Source organism: Sparus aurata, chromosome 13, assembly GCF_900880675.1.
Source record: "Sparus aurata chromosome 13, fSpaAur1.1, whole genome shotgun sequence".
Classification (NCBI taxonomy): Eukaryota; Metazoa; Chordata; class Actinopteri; order Spariformes; family Sparidae; genus Sparus; species Sparus aurata.
In genome coordinates, this window is record NC_044199.1 from 21579643 (window position 1) to 21595758 (window position 16116).

A 16116-nucleotide genomic window follows, 5' to 3' on the forward strand; every position below is an offset into this window, starting at 1 on the left:
GCATTCAACAGTAGCATACACATTTCTCACTCATTCATACATCACATTCACGACTGATGCAGTTACATTTCACACCTCATGCTTTTTGAAAATAGATATTGTTTCAAATAAAACATTCAGACTGCACTTTAACATGACTTCTCTCATCTTTGTTGCATGAATTGAGCCAGCTTGTGACAATAACCTTGTATAATATGGGTGACTGCTGTCCATAGTGCTGTTTCTATGTTCTTAATTTATCAGGTGTCGCTATTTATCAGTTGAGCTGACAGTCAGTCAATATTTACCACCATGGCCATCTTTACTGTTAATTTACACTTTCGTGATTTACCAAATATTTTGGATTTTGGTATAGCACCCCCTGGGAAAAAAATGCACCAGCTGCCACTGCCACAAACACCATCCCCCCCACACACACATTCTCACAGGAAGAATTAGGTGTCACTTACGGAAACCTGTCTCTCTCTTTAACTAATGTGCCAACCTGGGTCACACACACTATCCAGACCAGAGAACAATGTATGATAGCTGATCAAAGGCCCTATTTATGAAGATTTACACAGTTCAAACTACTAAACTGGTATTCTTCCTCCCAGGACAGAGGCACAGCAAGAGTGGAAAACATTGTAAGGGTGATGCCAATGACAACACTCAACAATATCTTGTGTGGATGACATCAAGTCCAGCTTCCAACTGTTTTTACCAGAGTCCATGGAGGAAATGATAGTGGAAGTGACATACCTGGAGGTGAAGCATGTGTTTATGGAAACATGGCGAGCATTCGACCAGGTCCACCTCCAAGCCTACATGTGTCTGTTGATTCTGGTTGGAGCTCACCACCCTCAGCTAGTCTGGTTAGGAGTTTGCAAGCCCCAGTTGCTGCCGCAGGCTAAGCCCCCACAACAACAACAACACTCATTTGCTACAAATGTGATGCCTTTGTTTGCAAGTCACACTCCAACCTGATTGTACAATGCCACTCCTGTATGTCAAAAACATGCATGCACACAGATGTGTTACACCTGGTAGAATCTAGTTGAAACCAAAAGGGGACACAAGGCTGGAGCAGGATGAAAAGCTTTATTTTAACACAACTGAATTCACAGCTAGTTATGGTTTGAGGTTGAGGCTGCTGGAGAGCTGTGTGGTGTCTAGCTGCTTCGAGGAGCACATGGCAGGTGGAGTGTTGCAGCCAGGCTGAGCATATGTGTGGTGTTTGGCCACTTGGGGAAATGCAGCTGTAGACAAAGCATGGCACAATTAGTTGTTATAGTGGAAAACACAGGTGCCACTGCATGAAAAGTGGGATTTTCGGCCCCGTAAACGCCCGGAAATCTCCCTAATTTTCGGCAGTTAACGTCAATTTACAGGCTGTGAACGTGGCGTTTGTCCGTGCCGAAAATTGTCGGAAACGAACCATGACGTCAGTGGAGCTCCCGGATGTGCGAACGGCTCTAATTTGCATATGAATAGCAGCGAAACCACGCCTTGCCAGAGAATGTGTGGGCTGGCTTGAATATCCTCACTCAGTATTGGATGAAACCACTACTCATAAACAAGCAAAATCACTCGTGATTGGTCACCCTGGGTCATTATAAATGTAAACCCCAGTGGGAATATATATAAATATTATGTTTATATATTTATATGATTTATTCATTCATTTATATTTATGATATCATCAATTACATGAATGAATTTACTGAGGAAATGAACATTTGCCAGGAAGGAGTTGTTTATTCAAAGAGTTTTATTAGCACAAATACAAACACACAGCATGTACAAAGCATAATCTGCCCACACAACAAACGGGAAGCTCACAAGAGGCCCAAATCCTACAGCACCGCTAAGTGTCTGTTTTTGCAGACGTCTGTGGTGCTCTGCTACTTCGGAATCGCCTCTCATGTGACAGCAGTGTGGCGCAGAGCTCGGTGAGCTCCCGGCTGCGAAAGGACGGAGGTCGCACAATTCATCCAGACACCCGCCATCTTGTGCCGTCTTCCTCCTCAGACATCAGGTCCATGGCGGCGCACTTCGAAAGGTCCACCTCATCCTCAGCTAGCACTCTGTCTCGCTTCCAGCAGCTGTAAAAACAATCAATAAAGACGATCAGTACTACGCGATGCACTGCGTATGGACACAACACATCTATTATTTAATAGAATAATAGTCACATTGACCAAAGACGGATCTAATCTAATAAATCTTACCCTCTTTGTCCTCGATCGACTCCGAGCTGAACTCCTCACAGCCTCCGCCTGCGATGCAAGATCTGGTTGTTTGTTGTCCTGCGTACTGTCTCGTAATGTCTTACAGGCAGCTGGAAAACAATTAAAAAGACTGGTATGAATAAAGAAACGTAAGTCACAGTAAAATTAAACGAGGGAGAAAACAGTAACAGTTACTTACACACAATGGCGTCATTATCGGCATCGTGTAAATCTGGACTTGCAGACATGGCTCCGAGCTAACAGGAGGTCGCGGCCTTGTTATGAGGCAAGGTTAGTCTGTGAAAACAAAATGCTTGCAGCGATAAACCTCCGTGTCCCTCTGCGGCAGCGAAGCTCCGTCCGTCGGCAACATTCTTCGTGGCGACCCGGCAAAGCTCCTCTCGTCCGCGCAGACGCCTTCTCGACAATGGCCGGGCCGCTAGCCTAGCTCCTGCTAGCTAGCTTAGCTCCTGCTAGCTAGCTTAACCAACTTGCTTCGTGTCCAATAAAACACAAACACTTCGACTGCGATGGAGAGTCCAACTCACACACTCACATCACGTCGTCCGACAACAGTTCACAGTCTGTTAGTGATAAAACACGACACTGACGACACACACAGTCCACTGCTCGACGCCATTAACTCTCCGCTCCTTCTTCCTCGTCACTCACGCTCCGGTCTACCCGGAAGTGTAAAAACTCTTACAGGTCATGAACTCTCATTACTTTTCAACTGCTTTTAAAACATTCAGAAGCCATGAAATTATAGAAATACTTTTTTTTTTTTACATTTTAATATCTTGGTCTCTCAAAATATTTCATGCAAATTTTAACTTCTTAACAACTGGCGTTTTATCTTTAACTTGTTCCCAGAAGAGAGAGAAAAGAATAAATAATCTTTTTTACATAACATTGGCCATTGCTAATGACATACACAGTAATTAATCTAGCATACTTTCATTAAATAAATCCATTCAAGCTAAAATATAAGGGTCTATAATTAGGCAATACTGAGCCTCATCTATTTATACCAGAGATTTTCTTAAAATGAAGTTTACACCTTTTAGAAAAAGATCACCTGGGGTAAAACTCCCCCTGCTACCCTGATTTGCATTTGTATAGCTCACAGCATTTTCATTTACATGTTAAAGCCTCCCCTAGAATCAGGGGGAGGGGGGTCATGGGGGGACAACTGCCAAGCAAGGCCCACGTCAATTTCCGACTATTCACGGCAGTTTTCAGTGTTGCCTGCAAATTGCCGCAAACCTGAAATTCCACGTCAATCTACAGTGCCACATACTGATGAAAATCCCACTTTTCATGCAGTGTGCACTACAGTACGTCTAGAATACACTATTGACAGAGCAATATACCACGTGTGGTTGATGAAATCATTTGGCAGCAGGTAGTGTGAGGATCAAGGCTTTTAAGCAGGTAGCAATTGTCAACCTGCAGCAGGTGCATGTGAATGTGATCTCTCCTGAGACCACAAATCCGCCCAGCCTTCCATTGCACCTCTGCAAGCAAAGAGAACACACAAGCACAAAAAACACAAAACAGACACTGCAGCCATAGATTATGACAAGATGACTATAATCATTTCCAGTGTCTATTCTTTGTATGTTATGCATGTTCACCACTAGCTAGAAACCCTTTACAGTATTAAAAGTGTTAAATAAAATTTGGTCATCATTATGTTTGAGCAGTTAAACCAGACCTGTCAAATTTGACCAGAACACCAAAGTAAGGAGGGAGAAACAAACATAATACAAGGGTTAAGTTGATGTGAATTTTTTAATTAAGTTTAGTCACAGTTGTTATACATGTAAGTGAGTAAAATATGGCCTTTCATGTAAATGCCAAAAGAATCAGCAGGACACTGCAGGGAATTGAACCCCATCCCGGTAAACCAGGAGTACCATTACCAGTGCCTTTTGCTTTTTGAGGCCACATGAAAGGTAAAGCAAAACCTGCATTAGCAACAGCATATGACTGGCAGCAATTACTGCAATATTGTAAATGCTAGAAAAATCTTTTCATGAAAATGTTCTATGTATAAAGCTCCAAAGGTGATCAGAATTATCATTACTGTTTGTCATGACATGTTTTAGTTTAAAATGCTGTTGTAATGCAGGAAACGAAACCCTTATATCTAACAATTTTTTTTGGTTTTTCATATTGAACACACAATATAGGAATACACAAAACACCTGAAAAGGAAACATGCATTAGCAACAATAACATTTTTTTTGTTTTTTCATATACACATGGGGAGAGAGGGAGAGAGATAGAGAGAGATAGATAGAGATAGAGAGAGAGAGAGAGAGAGAGAACACACAATATAGAACACAAAATAAAGCACAACACAAAACTCCTGAAAAGGCAACTAGCATAAGCAACAATATCAACTTTTCTTTTCATACATATTGTACATACAATATAGAATAACACAAAACTCCTGAAAAGTAAACATGCATATATAAAAGAAATATAAACTTTATCAAAACCTGCATATGAAGAACTACAATATAAAAAACATTCATTACAAAACTACTACTACACACTACTATTACACTACTTACTCTATGTCCTAGATGCAAAAGAACACATGATCCCCTCCCCTCATGGTCACTGAAATAAGTTGGCAACACTAATGATTCAACAATATAGTGTGTTGTTTTCACATACACATGATCAATTAGTGTGCCGTTTTCTGTTGTTGGTTGTTTGACAAATTGAACAAACCCTTTGTTTGTCATAAATTTGGTGATTGACGATGATTTCAAAATGTCGTCATTGAAATCTCCCATGACAGCAATTGTGTGACTTTGTGGATTCAGCCAATCAAGTAATTTGCCTAAATTTACTTTAAACAAAGTCATGGGATAAGATGGTGGTCGATAGATTACTGCTATCAAAATGCTGTATGTAGTGCAGTGGTAAACCAAACATTCTAAATTGACATTTGGTACCTGGAGAACATTACATGCCAAATTGTCTGCACTATACAGGCCAACTCCACCACGTTGTTGGCCTTGAATTTGTGTCAAGATTGGGTTGCTGCTACTGAAGGATAATTTCCTTGGCTGATTATGATAAACATAACTATCCATCTTTACAGTTTCAAATGATGAAACTGCAGACAGCCATGTTTCTGTAACAGCTATGCAGTTAAGCTGCAAATGCTGTGTAGACAATGCCAAATCAGATACATGTTGGGTCAAATTCTGCACATTCATCAAAAACACAGTGAAGGTCTGTGGATTGAAATTGTGCCTTGTAATATTCTCGACCATGAAGGGAGGCATGTTTTCAATTGCATCTTTAATTGAGTCCTTACAATAGATGGCTTTCTCCTTAAAATCCCTAAATATCAACCATGACAAATTTCAAACCCGACTCAAAGCTACATATGCCTGTCCAGCTGCAAAAATTTTCTCAAGCGACACGACTGCTGCATCTACTGTAATGCCCTGTACTTTATGTACCGTACAGACCCAGGCAAGCTTCAGTGGAAATTGCCTACGCATTCCACCCTTTTTAGTCACCCTATCCTCTTCGGGTTGAATGCCCGTGGAACCCATTTCTACTGCAGAGGCAAATGCACAGCGTTTCCTTTTCTGTATGCCTACCATATCATCATCAAATTTAACATACACCATCTCAGGAAATCGCTTCCTGTCATTGTCTGGAAAAACTATGTGTATCACAGTGCCGCTAACTAACTAGACCATCCGCTACATCTAAGTTTTTAAACAGCATTACACGGCCATCCTTCCCTAAAAGCAGTGTCTCATCCAGACATGTGTCATACGCTGATGTCCGCTTATCAACTCGAGTTTGCCGGTTTTCTTACTATTGACGTAATCCTGAGCCTCTATTTTGACATAATCCGGACAACTCTCCAACAACTGCACTACATTATGCTCATTTACTTGTCGATTTGTGGGAAATATGTGCAAAGCTGAGCTGACTTCGCCGGTCTCACAACGTTTTAATATTTCAATGTCACTGTCCAACATCGGGGTACCTTTTGAACGAGTTCTAACTCTGTTCAACAACTCTGAAAATACGGGATCTTTCTGACGAACAATGGTCTTTAATTCCGCAACCTTAAACAACCGAGACCACAAATCAACACCCACGTCATCTAAATACAGAGCTTTCCCTTTCACTGGAGGCAACTGATAAAAATCTCCAACTGCAATAACACTAACATTTCCAAACGGGGAATAGTCACCAGATTGCTTAATTTGTCTTAGTCTCCCATGGATATAAGCCAATAGTTTGTGATCAACCATGGAGATTTCATCTATTATCAAAAGTTGCAAGCTACTATATTTAGCACGTAAAGAATTCAGCTTCTCCTCACCCAATGGAGTGTAAGGTAAGCGTACGTCTTTACCTATGCTAAAAGCATTGTGAATTGTAGCTGCATTTAAATTGTGTGCAGCTATCCCCGTAGGAGCTGTTAGTAGAACGCAGATGTCGTCCGGACACCCTCTCTGCAACAACCTATTTGCCTCGTATTGTATAGCCCTGATCAAATGGCTCTTACCTGTCCCTGCCCCACCTGTAATAAATACATGTATCGGATCTGGCTTTGCTCCATTTACCCTACCCAAGCACCACTGCCTAACCTGATAAAAAATACACATCTGTGTCTCATTCAGAGACCTAACTAAAGCCAAACCGTCTTCTCTGTTGAGGACATTGTTCCTCTTTTCCAAATGTGCAACATCTTTACTGTTCACAACCAAATCTGGAATGCCATCTACATGTTCCTCCACTATCTGCTCTGTCTCTCTACGTTCCTCTATACACTCTAAACGCTCCAACTCCTGCTCTGGGCACAGCTCGCACCAGGCATCTTCTAGAACACCATCATTATCGATTGAATTTTGGATATTGTCCAACTCGTCTGCATCCCTTTCAAATTTGCATCTATTCAGATCAACAACTGCTTTAACCGAATGTAGCAATTCATCACCTAATCTCACATGACCGTGTCTATAAAACTGCTCAAACATCTCAAACCCTGCTGGTTTGAGCTGCCCATCTTCACGATATGTCAGGAACAATTGCAAAATGCTCTGATAGAACAATTCCGGATTCTTAGTCTCCGAAAAGCGCACGTAACGAACAACGGCCGGTTGCGTACGTGTCCTTTTCACAACAAAACCACAATCATTGTTTAATTTAACCCTATGGACAGCCCTTTCACTTTTACTCACAACACGATACTCTGATGCAAAAGTTGCCAAACACATGTCATTAAATGTACAATCTTTCGGCCTATTCTTGTACCTGTCAACAGAACTCCTCATCCACATATCTTCACTGGTAAGATCATGTGATGATACCTTTTGTTTTAACACACTTAAAGGCAAACTCATTCTAACTGTATTTTCCCCTACTGGCACAAACACAACTTTCCGAGAGCACTCCTTGAGATGCATGTTTGTCAGTCTATAAACCGCCTCTTGAGCACAAACATCCCTATTGTGTAAATACACACTTCCTAAATTTTTCAGTGCATCTTTAGCACTGCTATTACCCTCTTTAGCTGCTTCCCTCTGAGCATTCCCTAACAACAAGCCCATCTCCTTTTCTGCCTTGGAGATGTAAGAAATGATGTACACTACACAAGCATAGGCATCAATGACATATTGGATGTCAATGTTAGCATTCCAGCATTTCAAAAGCGGTTTGCTATATTGATTTATCCAAACTTCGTTCGCCTACCTCTTCAAAACAACGTGCGTCTTCCTGGCTACTCGGTTGTAAGCAGCCTCAAAACAACTTTGGTTTAATCCTAAATGTCCAAACAACTCTTTACACACTATCAAAACTGGCATTGTCATCCGAAAGAGCCTGTTTAATCTTTGTCATAATTGCCAATGCAATCTCTTTTTTCATTACCTCTGTTTTGTTCTGCCCCTCATTTTTGCATGCACAACGGTCCAATTTATGTGCTTCATCTACCTTACATTTACAAGATTTTTTGCCATCCTCTTCACTGACTGGACGTGAAATAAAAGTTTTTGCGGATGGCGGCTTAGGAAAATTGAAATCTTTTTACAAGATTTTGAATGTCGTTTTGAATGCTGTTGCACAGATGTAACAGTCTCCAATAATGTTTCATCCTGTGCTGGTAATTCACATGTCACATAATGATCAATAAACTCAACTACCTCTTCATCTGTGTTTTTATCAATTATTGGGGCATTCTCTATCAAAAAGAGGCAGTGAACATGTGGTGATCCATGCTGCTGGAATTCCACCCTATAAAAATAATCCTTTATTTTGCCAATAGGATTAGATGGAGACATGAGCACCTCTCTCAGAAAACAATGCCAGCGAAAATCAAACATCGTGGCAGCAGTAACCGGATTGCCACGCAAAAGTTCACACCTGTCTGCCCATTCCAACTGTTCAGCTGTCTCTGGTCTACCTGCCTGTTTCAAAATACTATTGAGGAGATTTTGCCACCGCATATCGGCTGAAGAAAATGAACAAAACCAAGTAGGGACACCAAGCTGACGAACACAAGCCATCAGATCATGCTGGGCTCCCTGCCAAAAAGGTGGGGTACCTCTAATAGGTTTAAGACAACGAAACCCATCATCAGCCTGCAACAACTTTTTCAAAGATTCTTCATCATTCAATATATTTCTGCTAACTTTTTGAGATTTAGCACCTGGCTTACCCTTCCGCAATGCTATTGATACATTTGACACAACCTGTTCTACCTCAGATAAGTACTGAGCATAAAAGATGTATTCAACATTTTGTGCAAATCTACCATCAGCATGTAAAATCCTGTTATTAAAATAGTGCAACAAAGTTAAACGATGCTGTCTACCATCATGATATGTACCATGTCCACTCGGAAACAACACCGGGAAGCATTTTGCTTCATTTGTATGATCAGACAACAACCTTACAGGAGAGTTACCTTCTGCTGGAGCCAAATTCAATATATCATCAAAATATTGATCCAGTGTTTCCTGACCAATATCTACAGGCATAAGACAAGTGTCCTGGAACATGCAATGTTGTTGTCTATCATGCAGAAGCTCATCTTCCCCAACATCTGCAGATGCTTCACCACCACCATGACAATCACTATCAACTTCCTTACAAAACTCATTTATCCACGCTTCATTAAACTCTACATCTTTATAATGGACATTTGTCTGCTTTAAATATTGCAAAGCCTGCCTTACGCGCATACTATCAACAAACTGATACTCGTAATGTCCTTTATAAGTAAGCTTCCGCTTCAACTTCACTGGCAACAAAGATCCTTCCATGTTTGTACGTGGCAGCAAATTGGTCGTCTGCACAATATTTGCAGGAACACACGTCACAGGTCCGTGTACTCCGTTTTGCCCGCCTTTAGGCAACGCCAACATCTTCATAAAGGGAATATGCAATGCTATCAAATGTTCCTCTAACCTTTTCAAACATGCCAATTCTGGTGGAATGGGACAAAGCGCCAAGTTGTTCAATGCACATTCAGGTGGCATTACACCATCACTAATGCAAGAATGACCACCAGATCCACAGCTCACCTCTAGCTGTTTCCAACCATTTACACGGCAATACGCAGTCTTCATTACATTTATGTAAATCATTTTCGCTAATACATTTATCTGCTATTAACCTTATTTCTCTGGTTTTAGTATAATTTTCTCTTTTACACTTCAAAACCTGATTCCTAAATAACCCTTTGTGGCATACACAGCACACAAAATCTCGCCCATTTTTAACCTTTTCCAAAAACTTTTCTCTAACATAATCAAACTCCTTTGACTTTTCTTTATGTTTGTCCCTCTTCAATTTGTTTGCTGCTATAACACGCTTCTTATGCTCAGGAATTTCATGATACTTCCTTTTACTCATAGCTTTTACATGCTCCCTGTGTACTTCACTATCCTTGTATTTGTTCTTACTCCTATCCTTACGTTTCTGTCTGTGCACGTCACTTTCCCTGTATTTGTTTTTACTCCTATCCTTAAGTTTCTGTCTGTGCACGTCACTTTCCCTGTATTTGTTTTTACTCCTATCCTTAAGTTTCTGTCTGTGCACATCACGTTCCCTGTATTTGTTTTTACTCATATCCTTAAGTTTCTTCCTGTACACGTCACTTTCCCTATATTTAATTCTTAACTTTTCAATAACTTTATACTTATGCAATACATTGTCGCTATATTTCATTTTGTTAATCTCCTTAACTTTGTGCTTAAACATGACATCGTTGTGATATTTCAATCTTTTGATTTCAATGGCTTTCCTCCTTTGAAACAATTTTGTCTTATATTTCAGCTTACCAATTTCCTTCACTTTTTCCCTATACAAATCATTTTCCTGGTATTTCTTTCTTTTTTTTTTTAAGTTCTTTTTATTTTTCAAATACTTAGAAGAATTAACATTAGTTGGCTTAAATGTAAATGAAGACTGCTCTTGCATAGACACAGTACTATCCTGCTGTTCTATAACTTCAATATCGATAACTTCTTCAGCTACACAACCTGAAGCAACAACCGGACTTGAACTCTCAGCACAAACACTACTCTGTCTACTTTGCCGTCTAAGATTGTACCCTCCGGAACAAGACGCATTCACTTTGCAGTACCTATAACAACTCTGCATCTCAGGCTGCATAACACAAACAACATTTTCATAATGGTTACCAGGCGCGTCGTTAGACCTGGGCATTCGGGGCTATAGCCCCGGATGTTTTGGGAATAGCCCCGGATCTCTGTGCTTTGAAAAAAAAAATAAAAAAAAATCTAATATTATTGTCTAATGGTGAAAGGTGTGGCTGCATATCGAACGGCCAGCAGCCTCAAATGCGACATTGTCACCAGAGTCCGAATAATTTGTTGCAAATTCAACATCAGTGTTATTTTCTCCCCCTCTATGCGTCACTGATTTGACCAGAGCCGTCTATTAGCCTACTGTTTAGTACCACTGCAGCGTTTATAACAGGGATGGAAATTAAACCCGCCACCGCCAAATGCGGGTGAGTTTGTGTGCTGGCGGGTGAACTGAATCAGTTTATCACTGTGGCGGGTTCAGTCAGATCTGATCCAATTGATCTTAATGATCGATATCTTGGTTAGGGCATAACAACGCGCTTTCCACAACCCCAGAGTTAGATCCGGACAAATAATGTTTCTGATTGGACCAAAGTGTCAGTTGGACTTCAGAGGAGCCGGAATTCAACATACGGCCGTAAGCGGTCATTTGGACCGCTGGATTTAAATCCTATTCCGTCATGTAAATACCCAACTGAGTGATGAATGCATTCATTGTGTCATGATATTTAAAAAAAACAAAAAACGAAATAACACCAAAGTGTACATTTTAATAAGTTTAATTATACATTTATCAACATTCATGTCATCGCACATAGTAAACCGTAATTATTGCATATTTACACACGATTTTAATAGAGAAAACTCAGAACAAGAAAATTAACTATTAAAAGTAACTTATTTGATTATGAAACATTTTATTTTAACACTTAATAATATATAATAAAATAATGATAATAATAGAAAAAGCTGAAAACGAGCTGATGTAAAACAAAAAAAGAGCCGTTGCGATCACTAGTCACAGATTACCTCGGATCTCCTCACAGATACCACACACGTGTCCGACGTTTGGTTCCGTTTGCAGCTCTTTCGGACCGGCACTGCCTCCGTGTCTGTGTCTGCTGCTGCTGCGGTGGTTGCTTCCGCTGCTGCCCACCTTGTGCCGACTGCCGTGGCCGCTTTCCCCTCCATGTATTCTGCCCTCAGCTCCTCTGCCAGCTCCTGCAGGACTTTCCTCCTTTCCTTGAATAAGATGCGGGCATTGATCCCAGCCAGGTCGAGGATGTTATAGAAGACCGCCACTGGCCATCTTCGCTGACACAGACACCGAGGCAGTGCCAGTCCAAAAGAACTGCAAACGGAACCAAACGTCGGACACTTGAAATGCCACAAGCCCGTGTGGTAACTGTACGAGAGCGGAGGTAATCTGCAGACTGTGACCAGTGATCACAACGGCTCTTTGTTTGTCTTTGTTTTAGATCAGCTCGTTTCCAGCTTTTTCGATTATTATTATTATTATTATATTATATATTATTAAGTGTTAAAATAAAATGTTTCATAATCAAAGAAGTTACATTTAATAGTTAATTTTCTTGTTCTGAGCTTTCTCTATTAAAATCGTGTGTAAATATACAATAATTACGGTTTACTATGTGCGATGAATATTGATAAATATAGGCCTACATTTAAAAAACGAAAGAACTAAGTTTAATTATAGCTAATTAAACTTATTAAAATGTACACTTTGGTGTTAATTCGTTATTTAGTTTTTAAGAAAAATATATATCATGACACAATGAATGCATTCATCCCTCAGTTGGGTATTTCCCTTACAGATTATAGAGTTTAAATCTAGCGGTCCAAATGACCGCTTACGGCCGTTCTAGTAGTGTTGTATTCCGGCTCCTCTGAAGTCCAACTGACACTTTGGTCACGGGGGATCCGTTGTGTGACAGCGGAGAGTCAGCAGCTGGATTTTGCACCCACGGTCAGTAGTTTTAGTAGGTGTATAGGCAAACAAACAACAACCACCCCGACCATTATTCATTGTGTTATTAAATTTGTGGGAAGTTATTACAATTTTCACGTCCCCACAAAGAAATCCCTGCAAACGTAACAGTTATTACATGTGTGGGAAATCGTTTGTTACGTTTGTAGTAGGCAGCGGCTCTTGTGGAAAATGTATTACATTTGTGGTTTAAATGCTGCAGATTTTTATTACGTTTGTGGGTTTATTGACGATGTTAAATGACGATGTTTGTCTCTTAATACCCTACAAAGCCTCCTGTAGGCCGTATGCAGATAGACAATGAAGCCAAGAAATTATAATAGGGAATGTTCTACCTGCTCTTATAGCACACAGCGCAGGTCTTGGCTATAATATCTTAAATGTAAACATTACTCAGTAGGCCTAGTGAGGGAAAATTAGCTTTATTAGTGATTAAAATATGACGATGAGGACCCCTTCCTTTCCTTCTCAAACTATGTTGAAATTGCATCTTTAAACTGCCTAATTTTTCGAAATTTTCGAAATTTCCCCGGACCCCGTTAAAAAAGACTATCTGCGCAGTGATGCCGGTATCTGACCTTTTTTCAGAAACGAGTAATCTAACACGTTAATATTTCCAAACCAGTAACCAGATTAAAGTTACTTATTGTTTTTTCCTCAGTAAAAATGTATATTTTTGCTTTCTTCTTGTCGCGGGGAGTTATGTCACGTTTGCAACAAGTCACATTTCAGCACGAGCACAACTCACGTGTAACACCACGCAGCGACACAAACACGACAACAATGGAGGGAGGAGAGAGATGCGCGTTTTCTAGCTGGAAATACAGTCATTATTTTTAATTCCTCTCAGCTAAAGATGAGAATATTAAAGTTTGTTGTAAACTCTGTGCTGGCGACAAAGTACTATCAAGCTTCAAGTGAGTTTTAAGGAGTAATCAGTAATCAGATTACTTTTTCAGGGTAACTGAGGCATCACTGCTCAGGGCTAAAGCCCCGGATGTTTTGCACTCCTAGCGACGCCCCTGATGGTTACCATTACAATTCTCTAAATACACTGCCTGATTGGACAACTGCCTATTCTTGCAACTGTATTCAAGCCAGCGATCACCACAATACGTGAAAATGTTCACTCCTAAACAATCTGCTGCTGCTTGAATCTCTACCTCAGTGGCCCAAGTACCAACACGTTGCATTCCCGATCTACTCACATAATCTGCCATTGACGAATACTCGCGACGCAAAGTATATGCTAGAGGATTGGCCCGTATCTGCTTAAACACAGCTAATCTAATTTTTCTATGATTCTTCTGTGTGCCACACACAGCTTGACTAACCGCTCTAAAGAAACAATTACCATCACCAACTATTTGCTCGTTCCTACAAGGAGCCCCTAACGCACCAACCTCTGTCGACACCAGATCAAGTTTCTCCATGACTCTACGTTCAACTGTTTGCACAAAGCTTGTGCAATGTCGCTGCGCAGCGGATTAAACTCAAGTCTTTTACTTCTCACATCACTGACAAATACAACGTCTGAATTAACCAGATTAACATCCCTGCTTTTCAACTTTTTGGATGCACGATCACCCACTGAAATCTTGCGTTTCACACCTGTCTGACTGTTGCTGCTGTCAAGTGTTACCTGTTCAGCCGACACTTCAAGTGCTGGCTGAAGAGGTAAGCTACAACCAAACTCAACCTCTCTGCTTTCAACAGTTGCACTTTGACTTTTGTGAGTCACACAAACACCGGCAATCTCAAACGGCTTTGGAGAGTTCATTGCGCTGGCAAATTTGCATATGTGATCAAACACATGGTCAAGGCAACCAAAATACACAACAACACTAAACCCGAGCTCATCTACCATGCCATCTGCACCGCGTGCGTGGGAGTCAACAACTGCATACTGCCCATCTCGACCAATGATAGCACATGTGCTGCCACTCACAGTCAGAAAGCATGTGTCATATTTGCTACACATCTCTCCCAAACCATTCCTGAGAGTGGTGTACACACCTTCATCAACAAACTGTCCCTCAACCACATCAACATCACCAGAAACATAGTTACCATACTCAAACTCAAATTCCTGTCCATCAATGATGGACTCTTTGGGCAAATCTGGAACACACAGCAGTTCAGACCTCCCGCTGATGGACTTACTTTCCCACAATGATGTGTAGAGCTTGTCCCCCAACTCTACAACCTTATCCAGATCGTCGGACTGCCAAGAAAACACACTATCAATGCTGTGTTTGGCCAAAGCTACCAAACTTACAGCCATACACTGACGCCGTCCGTATAGGAACCGATCGTTCCCTTGGTGAAAAGTTCCCCTGATGGAACTTACATCGATCTCTGGCCTGACTGACACTGACATCCTTGAGCGTAGCTGCAACACCGACGTCAACACTCCCGCCTGCAAACAACGTAGCACTCTCACTGTCATCATCTAGTGGATATGGCATGACGGAAATGCCATGGACGGCATACCACTTCGTATCTAAAGACTCCTTCAGCTGACGGATGTGAAGCATCAAGTCAGCAAAGGATGTGTTGAACACAACCACAGATGTGCCAATGCTAGATGCCATCCCAGATGCATCGCGCACGCCGCAATCAACAACCACAAGATGGTCATTATGATCAATAATGGCACTTATTGCACCACCGAGGTCCAACAGACACGCGCCATGCGTCAACAAATGCTCTTGCAGCTTCTCAAACATCATGGTGTCCCCCTCCAGTAACTTAAAGTCACTACGTGCTGGAGGAGGAATAGCTACCTGCCACTGCCTGCCAAACACCTTCTGCTCTTCAATCAACTCACACAACCATTTAGCACTACCGTTCTGCCTAGCTTCAACTATGTCACTGGCCAGTTTGCCACCTTCTATGCCTATGCTGTCGATATCTGTCCCTTTACATGTACACACTGGTGAGATGACATGTTTCATAACTGCTGCAACACCACATGCTATGGATGTAAGTGTGTCAGAACTGACTGGTGCAGCTCTGACACGAAGACCAGGAACAAAAGCCCTCAGCGGGGCCTCCGCACACCTGCAAGAAAGCGGGTTAGTGTCATACTCACCTGTGTTGGATCTTGGTGTCCGGCCAAGATCGACGATAGGCTGAAGGTCCCCCCCCGGCGCAGCGACGGCGGTGGCAACCTAGATGAAAGGAAAAAAAACATTAAATGATTTGAATAATTTAACTATGCTACTATTATTATAAAAATAGATTACACACCAGGATTCGTACACATTTTTCAAGGTCAAATTCAAGAACT

General features: G+C 41.2%; 1 pseudogene; it reads right to left on the reverse strand.

Annotated features, from left to right (window-relative positions):
- Nucleotides 1–1110: 1110 nt before the first annotated feature.
- Nucleotides 1111–15418, reverse strand: LOC115594712 (uncharacterized; annotated as a pseudogene).
- Between the last annotated feature and the right edge of the window lie 698 nt (nt 15419–16116).